The sequence below is a fragment of the Ornithodoros turicata genome, chromosome 1 (assembly GCF_037126465.1).
Source record: "Ornithodoros turicata isolate Travis chromosome 1, ASM3712646v1, whole genome shotgun sequence".
Lineage (NCBI taxonomy): Eukaryota > Metazoa > Arthropoda > Arachnida > Ixodida > Argasidae > Ornithodoros > Ornithodoros turicata.
The window spans coordinates 14,764,295-14,777,026 of NC_088201.1; the positions used below are offsets into that span (position 1 = coordinate 14,764,295).

At 44.0% G+C, this 12,732-nt stretch overlaps 1 protein-coding gene across 1 annotated transcript in view; it reads right to left on the minus strand.

The window, feature by feature from the left end:
* Positions 1 to 12,732, minus strand: part of LOC135377525 (prolactin-releasing peptide receptor-like) — a 774,729-nt gene that overhangs the window by 61,998 nt on the left and 699,999 nt on the right. The window lies entirely within an intron of this gene.

The window sequence follows — 12,732 nt, forward strand, 5'->3', positions numbered from 1 at the left end:
GCAAAGATTCCATTTCCAAATCGTTACCATTTCATTTTTCCATGCTGCAAATCAAACCAGTTGTAGCACTCTTCATGTTCAACAGCCTAATTTTCGGATATGATAGTTACAGTGGCGGGATCTCGCAAATTTGCGCCACACAATTTTATTTCGGCAGAGATCGGGGAAAACGCGATTTCTCCAAGAGCATTTTTTTCAACTTTACGAATCAGTGCGTTACGAATCAGTGCGTTACGAATCACTGCCAATCAGGTACGTTAATACTGTAAAGCAGTAGACAAGCATGATATGCCGGTGATGTGGCTAGAGACTTTGTTGCTTCTAAATACCATATGCGGAACCATACCACCGACAACTCGCTATAAATATTTTTAATTTGCCATGAAAGATGCGGCGTAGGGGAGCGGTGCGACGCCTGGTGTCAAACAACCCCCTGTACAGCGGGCAACACTGAAAACTGGTATTACACACTATTACATCGGCACTTCGTTATTTTAGTAACCATATTATTAGTTTTCCTGTTTACCTATGCATTCTGAAACCCCTGTTAACAGTGTTTTTTGCGAAGTAACCCAGCGCTGGCCGCCGTTCGATGGAGGCTCTCCCTACTTCTCTGCTGCGCCTGGGCGCTCCTTCTGTTCGCGGCCTCTTTCGAACGAACAAACTCTCTCTGTGAACCTCGGTAAACAAACAAGTCCCGACACTGTCTGGCTTCTTGAACGTCTGACACATTTGTTTCAACGGCTCAGCATTTCATTTCAGTTCCATTATCAGTTTATCCTCAGATGCGGATCGTTGTGTGGATTGCAGGGGCGGATTTTATGGTGGATTGTGGTGGATTGTTATGTCGGGCCCAGTGTTATACGCATGCAATGTGGTTGCCGCCGTATGTGTCAGGAATACGGATTCATTTCGAATAACTAGTACAGTGTTGCCCGTAATCTTTAATTGTAATTTTCTAATTAATTGCACCGTCGGTTGGAATGAAACCTGCGCAGTTTTTGTCCTAGTGACTTGGACTATCGAATAGCCACACTAAATGACATTTGATCTTTGCTGCTTTACAGTACCTTTAAACAAACACCGAACGCGCAGTATTTGTTTATATTTCATTTTTATTTCGTTTCTACCCAAACTAAATAACTAACCAACTACTCGTTCAATTGAACGACCTATGTCAGGCAAAGTGCACTTCATAGCCGCGTCAGCTGCGGATGGGCAAATTGTATAATTGTGACGTGATGCCATTTCAGGGATGGACATTTCATTACAGCGTAGCCATCGCCGTCCGGGTTAGGCAAGTAAACTCACTTTAAAAGAACAATTCCGCACAGCTCACGCATGCGTGTTAGATGACGATCAGGCGGGCGATTCACCACCGTGGCGGTATGGTGCTGGTGAAAGGGATCGCCGTTGTCGGTATCACACACGACTGACGCCCTGGGGGAATATGCGTCCTGGGCCGACTTCTAAAGGAACTGTGCCGACATATGTCTGAAAGCGTCTAAAGAAAACCCAGGAAAAACCCCAAACAGCACAGGTGGCACCGGGATTCGAACCCGGGTACCTCCCAGTCTCGACGCGACATGGCCAACACGCTAACCACTGAGCCACGGGAGCTGGCGCAGTGGCGGTATGGTGTACCACGGCGGTACATTGCTTTATTGCTTTTTGGGAACGAATGGGGGGGATGATGATGGAAAGGGTACCTTTAAAGACCGGTTCATATCACAGTGCATGAAGCAATGCTGATGTTGAGGTCTGTACGTTTGCCTTTGCTTAATAACCTTGCGACGTACTCATGCTATTTTGAAACAACGATAGGACTAACTGAGTGCAAGTTGCTCTTCAGTACATTATAGAAGTATTATGTACCAGAGTTCCGTAAGTGCTTCATGCGAGCCACCGCGGATTGTTACCTCCATCTTTTTTCCAGCGATAGGTTTGAACGACCAACCAGCGTCCGTGGCTTTATACGGACAAAACTCACGTGACAACCACCCCCACGTGACATACTATGGCCACATTACAGCCCTATATGAAGCTACGGCATTTAAACGCGTCTTGCAGAATGTCCAACAATTATTTATCGCTATCACTCTGTGTTTCGTGCACGATGAAAATTCCACGTCGGTAATATCCACAATGCGGTACAATACATTTATAGTACGTAAAAGCATCATTCATAATGTGAGTACTCTACCAAACGAACGGAGGTTGAAGTTAAAGACTTTGACCCCCCTAAGCTACAGGTGCTGAAAATCTCGCCTTCACCTTTACCTCAGTGATGATAACACTGACTTCATGATCAGCTCCCTTCGCAGAGGAACCTGGATCGAATTCCTATCGCGTGAAATTTTTCGTGGAACTTCTACATTCACTGTCAAAGGCCAAACTAAAAGGGAAGCACAAGACCTATAAATTTTACGAAAGTGTCGCATGCTCCAATATAAGTACTGGGAATCAAATTGTGAACAGGACAGTAGGCGTCGCTTTCGGTTTACGACCGGCCGTCCTGCGAACAGTCTCCAGGCAAGAGAGACGAGGCTTAATCCCTAAGAGAAGGTCGGATTTCGTTGAGGTTGCACGTTAAAAGCTAAAAGTCTCAGTGGTAAATCCAATAACAAAAGGGGAGCTGCAAAAGAAAGTACGAAAAGCAACAGCTCTACGAAAGGTCAACAAATTAGGTGAAAGATTAAAACGGGGGAAATTGAAATGCAAAGCAGGAAAATCAAAGAAAATGTTGTATTCTTGATTGATGAGATGGGTCAAATAAGATGAGTGACAGAGGTGAGCTCGAAGAAAGTGTTGCTGCTTTTTTATTGTTCTTCTTGCCGTTCGATATTTTTATAGTTTCTTACGAGGGAACTAGGACACAGTATTATTTCTGGTACATATCTCTTCTGCAAGAATTTTAAACATAGCTATGTGAGACAGACGTATATATGCACTGAATCGCACTGGTCGATCAGCGCCGCTGCGAATAGACACCCTGGCTTCCTTCTACCTCACGATGATGATGATGTTGATGATAGCAAACAAGAAAAAAAGTTGGATGTGAATCGCGACAAGTATTCGAACCTCCGATCCTTTGTGCGATAAAATGATATGCGCATACCTAATGCAGACGCGTTTATGCAAGTGCATTTGTATTCGCACAGGCGGATATTCTAGATCATTTTAATATACCCGATCATCTAATCCCATTCGCTTTCATACACGTACGAGGGTGGGACGGGGGAAACGCAGGAGGTATATTCTTTACCCACATACGCTTGATAATTGGAGCTCTATGATCTGCCAGGAACTCGCATGTGCTCGAAATTGCATTACATAGCGCATAGTGCACGTAATGCGTGATAAGTTTTCTCTGAGCAATTATATATCATCTTCAGAATCTATAACGCGCTATGCACTCCGGTAGCATGAAAGGGAAGAGAGATTCTGCTGAAATGCACCGCGCGCCCCTCTTAGCTCTGGAGAATGTACTAAAGCAACGCCCCCTAGATAGGGAAGGCCTGCCTATTGCCTCCTCTCCCTCCTCCATAAGTGGACATATAAAGTCAGAATCCGTCTGCTACTGCGATTCGCCGTTCTGCGAATTCAAGAACTCGCATATGATTGCACCTAGCTTAGGACCTGTAGAGTGTAGACTTAAATCTGTAGACGAAAAGTCCAACACGCTAACCAGAAAACCACTCTCGAGCAAGATATGGGACCGTTTTTAGCGCGTTATTTTAAAGTTTTCCCATTTAGCACGCGGGAACGTTCAATCACTACTCGCAGACGACGGTTGTTCGTCTCAATGGCTACGACCGCTGAAAGCACGTTCGTGATTGGCCACGGCCGTTGAAAACACGATCCCGATTGGCTGACTCTTAGTTGTTACGTCACGTCGACGAGTGAGCAGGCTTTCTCTATCTAGATGGTGTTGAGAATGCACCACACAGAGACACGTGTCCAAACCTTCGAGAATCAAGGAGGCCTTTCAAGCTGCGCTCTCAGAGCTAGTATGCGCCATCGAAACGAACTCGAATAACTCTGAGGAATCGGCACAGCAGGTAAACATGCTCCGGAATATTACTCGAAAGCGTACACTACGACTCTAGACTAGGTAATGATCGAGCCGGAGGCCGCATGCAGTGGAGTGGTAATTAACCATTCTAGTGAAGAAACTTTGAGTGTATTGTGTTGGAATCAGGGAGGCAGATATTTTAGGTACATGCCCGACACGGTTACGCGGATGATTTGTCACTGAGCTAGCGTGAGCTTTGTTGATAGCCTGAAAATTCACCTTGAAGAAAGGGCTTCAATGAGATACTCAAGCAATAGTCAAAAATATGAAAGAAGCGGTCATTTCCGAAGAATGTTCGAGTAAGGAAAAGGAGCATCAGCCTGCATGAGAAAAAGTAAAGGAATGCAGAAGAACCGAAATGACAGCGAACGAATGCTCAAAGAAACTTGGTCGATCTGCCGCCATTGTAAACTTTAAAATGCTTTTTGCTGCTAAGCATTACTTTTTCTGAGTCCAACAGATTAATTACGTTACGCACGGCAGTGCTCGTCAAACAAAATAAGATCTATTGACCCTGAATATTGAATCTCCAATTGACCACACGCCTAATGTATGCTTCCCCACGAAATAAGTTTTTCCTATCCACGCGCTGGTATCTTACTGTTCAGGATGTCTAATGTATCAAAGTACACTTCTGCAGCGCAATTACCCCCTACCGTACCCTCACACCCTCGTATCGTACTACCATCATTGCTAATTCTGTTACCTCGTGTAATGATGTTTCCAGAAGGTAGCCAGCGCAAGCTCTTCCGATCTCACTAATTTTGTTAGCTAGCGGAAGCTTTCGATCTGCAGAGTTCACGTGCCAACATCCGCTGTCCGTAACCAAGCGGCTCATTGAATGACGTCTGCATAACGCATGCTCTCACGAATTTAAGGTCTACGAATTGCTGACACTTTATGTTTACCCGCCTAGAGCAAGGGGCCGTAATAAAGTAGGCTCGTAAGCATGGCTGTACTGGTTGCCATTTTGTTCCGTTAGCATCTATAATTATTAGACGCGCGTTCTACATTAACGCACACATGTCCGCATCGTGGTTGCCAGGCAACGGAATGCGAGACAGCAAGACGAGTGACATCACGGTCTCTAAGTCACCTTGAGGCAGAAAGTAAGAGCGCGATGCATCCTTGTTTTATAATCATTTTACTTGCACGAACTGAAGTTGAATGACGTTGAAGCCTTTATTTTTGATGTGCACAAAAGCGTTTTACACTCTCGACAGCTTCTTCGAGATATAGCCCTTCGCAACGAAGCTCCTATGACAGTGTAGGCACGGTTTGACAGTGTGCGCTGGGAACACTAGCGTTTCAAACCAGGTCTACATTGCATGAAGTGTCATCGAATTTTTGTAATGGCGTCACTAAGCAAAGGAGAACCGCTCTGTCATGGACCGTCACGCTTCTTCGTGGAATATCTGAAGACGAAAGGAGTATAGAACACAGACATCAGAGTTCTAGCTCACGGGAGCGCTGACCAGTTACTTTTCCTTTATTTTCGCATTTCTTTTCAACGCCGCATAACTGGACGGACAGGCATTTGCAGTGTAGTGCATGAGCCAATGCAGTTAGTATGTAGCTATGAAATCAAACTCCCAAAATAGTTTAATAACGCATATTTATGCATCACATTCATACGAGTAGTACACACGCGTAGACGGCAAAAAATAGACCACGTGGATCTGACCACGCATAATCGCAATCAAGATTATGGAAGATGTCGGTTGTGAGGAAAGGAGATAAAAGATTGGATGTCGAAGGCACCGACACCGGATATTCCTTTCGAGCATACAGTTCATCATTGAGAGATAACATGCGAAAAGTTGTGGTGGTAAGTGGTGGTAATTGATGATGGAGCTCGCGAACACGGCAAAAGAAGAGAGCTCAACTCATTTCTTTTTTTTTATTGCGTGTTAGCGCCGCGAAGCAACTGTGGCTATGAGCGGCGTACAGATGTGGACAGACGGAGAGAGGACAGCAGGAAGGAGTGGGGGACAGGGGGATTAGTATGCGTCCTGGGCCGACTTCAGGGGGAACTGTGCCGACATTCGTCTGGAAAGTCTTCGGAAAACCCAGGGAAAACCTCAGACAGCACAGCCGGCGGTAGGATTCGAACCCACCACCTCCCAGTCTTCAGCACGACCTTGGTTACCACCAACGAGCGGACGCCTTAGCCCACTCGGCCATGCCGCTGGTTTCAACTCATTTCTAAAGCACACATAGCATAGCGTTTGTCGAACTACGTTATGCCGCTTGGACAGGTACAGGTTGGGACAAAAGTTTACGGAACACGCGAGCGACATACTTTTTCTTCGGTGCGACACCCTAGCGGCTGCCGGAAGCGGCTGAGTTCACTGTTTCGGAGGGGTTGACGGATGCGCTGTTTGCGACACGCAGTGGTCGCTCCAGTGTCGCTTGGGTGTGCCTGGGAAGTACGAGTTACCGCTGTGTGTCGCTCACAGCGCACCCTTCCATCCCCCCGAAACAGTGAACTCACCCGCTTCCGGCTGCCGCTAGGGTGTCGCACCGAAGAAAAAGTACGTCGCTCGCGTGTTCCGTAAACTTTTGTCCCAACCTGTACCTCATCCCATCGTCATTCGTGTAGTTGTTGTCGTTGTCGGACAGGTACCTTGCGTCACTGTAGATTTCGAACAATTAATTAACCGTTTGAACGCGTCGTCGCAACAACAACAATTGTTTTGAAAAGTAAACTTGTCGTAGAGTGCGTACATGCGCGTGGGAGTAGAAGATGACCGTCATGAGCCTTTGCACTTTTTTCCTTTTTGCGGGGGTCATATAAATATAATGCCAAATCGGAGTAGAGCTAGGTCAAAAAGCCATTGAACATGATGGTACTATAACCCGTCCTACTGTACTGACTCCTAATCCACTCACATAGTTACAAGCTACCATATGCTGAAGCGATTACTGCCCGTATATACTAGATTCATCGATCAAAGTAACTTCGCATATAGTACTAAAAGCGGAACCAGAACATAATAATAATAATAATAATAATAATAATAATAATAATAATAATAATAATAATAATAATAATAATAACTTTATTGTACTGGTTTTATACATTTAAAAGAAAAACAAAAACAAACAAAAAAAACGCCTTTTTTTTTTTTTCAAATCTCTTTTCCAGATTTCACAGAAGAAATATATGAAGATGAACTACCATAAACTAACAAACTTTGCAGAACATCAACAAAATGTTCATAATGCCTGTCGGTTGCATTTTGGTATCCGTACTTTCCTCTTTGCGATATTTAATACCAAGCGCGAGTCGGCTTTGAATTTATCCCGGAAAGCCGTACAAAAATGAACCTGGACTGAAATTCTGTTGCGATTACTTCAATTTCTCGAAGGCAGCCACATTTAACGACGAACGTATTAGTGACTTAATGGTAACTATTAAGACGACGAACGACGAACTATTAACGACGAACGTAATAGTGACTTTGCATTAATTCTGTTCTGACTCAAATCCATCCGTCGCTCCTAGCTAGCTATAAGTTGCATTAGTTACGTCGTGAAGACGGCTAAAACAATCACAAACCAGCACACAGTACTGAAGACAGATTTAAACAACACCGGCATGTGGGGGTCTAAATTTTTCCATCATTCTCGCGCCAAATCGATCTCTATAGCAGAGCTGCCAATGTGGCTGGGGATATTGGGTTCCTGGTGCAAATCAGCGCACACTTTTTATGATGTCAGAACAGCAAAGGCAGCGTCTCATCACTGCAAAAGATGCCTTAGTGAGCGCTGTCTGAGAAAATGATCCAATCGAAAGTTATCTGTATAGCGAGTATAATCGACCGCATCACTGTGTGTGAGAAGAAACAACCTTTGGAATGTCGTCTCCACCGCTGTTTGGAAAGTGAACCGTTACTAGATTTTAGGTACATACGAGTTAGCGGTTCAAAAGGCACAATAAGCTGAGCATTGTTTTTTTTTTTTTTATTGTGCATTTATTTTAGTCGCATTTACATGCATACGAGATTTCGCCGTGCGCCGCCTTCATCTCCTCGCCCCATTCCTCTAGCGGATTGGACATGGCGTAGTGGGGAAGGCGGCTGCGGTAACTGAATACGATGTGCATCACTCGCACTCACCGCGAATTCTGTGTTTATCCAGTGAATTCAAGGGCTGCGTTGAAACAACACGTCTAAATGTCACCCACGTTCAGATATGCCCTTGTGCCTTTTTATGCTGAATGCGACCCTAGTAAAATATAGAACATTACGCGGTGCATTTTGTTCAACATGATAGCACAGTACAAAGGACGCAGTAATATATTAATCTTAATAATTGTATCCGGTTGTGTAATATTTGTCACTGTATGAGCACAAAGTCTACATTGCTCCGTAGTCGGTAAGAAGGAGTGATTTTACTGACTTGTGTTCTTTGTAGTTGTGGGGTTTTCTGTATGTATTGCTGTATGTATGTATTGCTGTTTGTTTGCTGTCGTATTCACACTTGCATGCATTACCACGTTATATTAAATTTTCCTCCAACACACAAGAAGGAGTCATCGCCAGTCTTCTTAAGCGATTTAAACACTGGGTGAATATTTCGCGTGATTGCCTTGTAAACAAAATTTCCATATTTCTCAGCATACCCAACGCAGCCAAAGGGTAAACATGCGAGACGAAATGTGCTCTGGTGCCTACAATATAACATATCCAACCATGCATGCTTTCTTTGGGCGCGGTGAGCTGTTGTGTGGCATTCAAAACGTTATCATCTGGTTTGGGGAACGTGCTCGAAAATGCTCCGGTCATCATCTGTTATCAAGTGAAGAGTGAAGACGTTTTTGTCATTCTCGGTAGGTTCAAAGAGTTTCAGACACACTTTTTCTCCCCTTTTGTTCATTGGTGATACTCTTTGTAACCAGCTCTTACACATTTTCTGCACGTTCAATTCCTGATGTCGTGAACATTTTGGCTCTCCAAATACAACTACCGGTCATTCTGTTGTCTCTATTCTATGATGTGTCCGCGGCGTACCCGTGCTCTGTGCGTTTTTCCGAGCGTTTTGTTGATGTTATCGCCGTCTCTAATGTTGGCTCGCCTACTCCGCTGACTGTCTATACCACTCACTTCAGCGCCGTTCATAGCCTCATCATCATATCACAACCCATTCCGTCCACCGTGCCTTGGGGTATTGGGCCGCATCTCATGTGGCGAATTTCCCCACTCATCATCATTAATTTATCTGCGTTGTTGTTGTCAGTCACACCTCGACGAAATATATAACAATGATCACACTGACAAAATGGCGTACATGCAGGCTAGCTGGTGGATGAACTCCATAGTGTACAAGCCTGAGTCTGCCCAGACTCAGGCTTTTACGTTATAGAGCAACGACCGCACCTTCTTTCGTTTTTGACGCGTACAAACTCATAGACCACGCAGAAATGTCATGTCAATGTCATCTAGATGGTGGTGGTATAGTAGTCGATTGTGGTGGCAAGCTGCTTCCAACGATGACACCACCACCACCATCATCACCATCTCGAAACGTGTACAGTGCTGGACAAAAGTTTACGCAACACGCTTCAGCGCATTCGGGGGGGGGGGGGGGGCAATGGCAGGATGGGCTCGCCGTTGTTGGCCACACAGAAGTGGGCGTCGTCACGACTATAGCAAAAAATAAAAAAGAAAGAAAAAGAACGCAAAGCAAAACAACGCGCATTCCTTCCTCATAGTGACACGCCAGCAACGAATGGTACCGTACGGACTTGGAAACAGGTGACTGGGTTAGCTAGACACATGTCTGTAAGTCCGTACGGTCCCTTTCGCTGTTGGCGTGTTACTCTGAGGAAGGAAAGCGACGGAGCGTGTTCCGTAAACGTTTGTCCAGCACTGTACAACCGATAGAGCATGCTTTCTATGGGACCGTTTCAGTTTCGATAAACGTTGTTACTGCGCTTCCGTTAGATTTAAGGCAAAAATTTTGATCGTGCAACGCCCCAGGAGATGTAACCACGTCATTCGTGCACTCACACAACTTGCTCTTAGGTCACAAGTGCCAATAGCACTATCGAGTTTAACAACAACAACATAGATGAATGGATGATGATGATGATGATGATGTGAGATGTTTCCTTGCGTTGAGTGTAGGACCCTACCCCATTCTAAAATGGTTCACATGAAAGGATGAAGAGGGAAGGAAAACAAAAGATACCCCCGGAGTTTAGACTGAAACTGAACATATAGCATTCTAATGCATGACTTGGTAGAGTTTGAGGCGTGGCTGCAATGTTGCCAGTACAGTCTTATTACTTTACAGACACACACAATATTACAATTACAATTTTGCCAGATAATGCAAATTATCTCTCTAAAAAAGCGAAGTATTCCTCGTACAAAAATAAAAAGGATCAATACCACCATTCTGTAGGTATCAGCTGAAGAAGACCCTTTCGGAAACGAAAACACGCTAGGTTTTTTTTACTTCGGGCTCCAACTACTATAGTTTTCAGCAGGAGGACGAGATTATTGTTTATGTTCGTGCACCTGCTCCTCGATCGAGCGAACCCGCTTCATTTATCATTAAAGTGTTCGGACAGACTCGCAAACTAGTTCAAGTTGTACTGCAATGTAGCTTAGCTACAATTTGGTGATAGAGAGTTGTTCTGGCGACGCTAAGTCGCAATGGCGAGTACGGCAACAATTCCTCTCCTTCACAAAAGATATGGCCCTAGCTGCTTTACAACAGCCGCTCTATGCGGTGAGAGACCACCAGTTGCGGTTCGCTTGCTTGCTTGATATGGGGTACTTCGTTTCCCTAAGCCTAGGGTCACAATGTGGACACCTAAATTGAGGGATATTATTTCAATTTCAATTCAGTTTCTTATTTCAAAGGAGGAGGAAACTGCTGGGAACAGGAACAAAAAAGCTACAACATAGTAGCTTGACGAGGTTCCTGCCCCTTGTCATGAGAACGAAAAGGCTAGGAGCTATAGTCAAATTGGAGAAAGAAAAAAATAACAATAACCTGCTCGCAATAGAATACAATTTTCATAGCAGAATGCTTACGACAACAGTTAAATACACGTATTACACAAAACCGCTAACAACAAAAGCGTATTGCATAAAACTGTTTCACAACATTACACTCAAAAGCTGTGACACGCGCGGTTTCTTAGTAAGAAGCATTCTTCCAGCTTTTTTTAGGTATAGTATTTATGACAGCTCATCCCATCGTCATAATCAATCAATCAATCATCCCATCGTCATTCATGTATAGTTGTAGTTGTTGTTGTCTATGTTACTGTTGCTTAAGTTAGGGTTGAACATAATGGCAATTGGCTAACCTTTTCAGTGACTACAGCTGGCTAACCTTTTCCTTCCTTCAACTTCCTTCTTTCATCATTAGTAGGGTTGGCATACGGTATTCTAGCCTTTTTAAACCGTGACTGGTTCGAGAAGAGGGTATTAAACCAGTATTTTTTCCCTAATTTTATAAAGAAGTTCCGGAGGTTTTCTGAAATTGCACAGCGTAAGAAAATCTGTATTATTGAGTAGCAAACTTTTTTTTATATGTTTGAAGAAGAGTGAAGTCATACAGGTGATAGAACGGGGGCATGTTAAATGTGAAGAGAACTCATTTGTATGGGCATCATACGGAGCGCTTGCAATGTGGCGCTGGGCTTTATTTTTGTAAGAGTAGAAGTCTATGAATATTTGTCTGCGATGTTGTTCCCCACACCAGGTTGCAATAGTTGTTGTTCATATGGGGCGCAAATAATGCGTCATATAACAAGTTTAATGTTTGGTGGAACCAGTTGTCGAAATCTACAGAGTATATCACAAGCTCTTGCTAAGCATGTGTTCATTAAAACAACACCTAAGGTTCTGACATTCCTTACGACTTCAATCTTCTGGGTCCCAATCCTTAGATCAAAACCATAGGTTACGTGTCTTTGCTGTGGTGTGAATAAAACAGTCTTTGTTTCTCTAGCATTTATCTGTAGAGAGTTTGCTGTCCTCCATTCGAAGAATTTACTTAGAGTAATATTAGCCAGACGTGAAAGCTCACTAACTGAAAAAAGATACTAGTGTCATCTGCGTACGGTTATTGCTACCAACTAGCTTCTAAGGTGGCTGTCCAGGACAGGAAATGTCGAATGAATGGTATGAAGACAGATGTAATAGCGTCGAGCAGTACTTCAGGACAGCGCATCAGCTCTTCAAACCTCTCATCAGCTTATGCTGCCAACTTCCACACACCCTCCACGGTCATAGTGATGGTTTTCACAGACAGCATTCCTAGGTGTCTCATTCATACTTGGAATGATAAGCATATTTATCAGAGCGGACACTGTTAGCCAAGAAAAAACAAAAATCGACGTCTTGTTAGGTATGGCTATCAGAAAACCCAAGACCTCGCTTTCTTCCAGACAGGTGAGAATTGGTGAGCAGCAATCATAACAAAAGAATTATTTTTAGAAACCAGCTACGCAATTTGGTGTACTTCACTTATATGGTGCATTTTCTGTTCTCATCTAGCCCATTTGTTTGCTTGCGTCTGGGGCGGTGTGCCTCACAAAGTGTATAGATTTATGGCCTTTCTTCTTTCTCCCCCACCCTCCTTCTTCTTCATTTGTTTTATGAATAGTGATCACTAATTAACGCGTCCGCCAG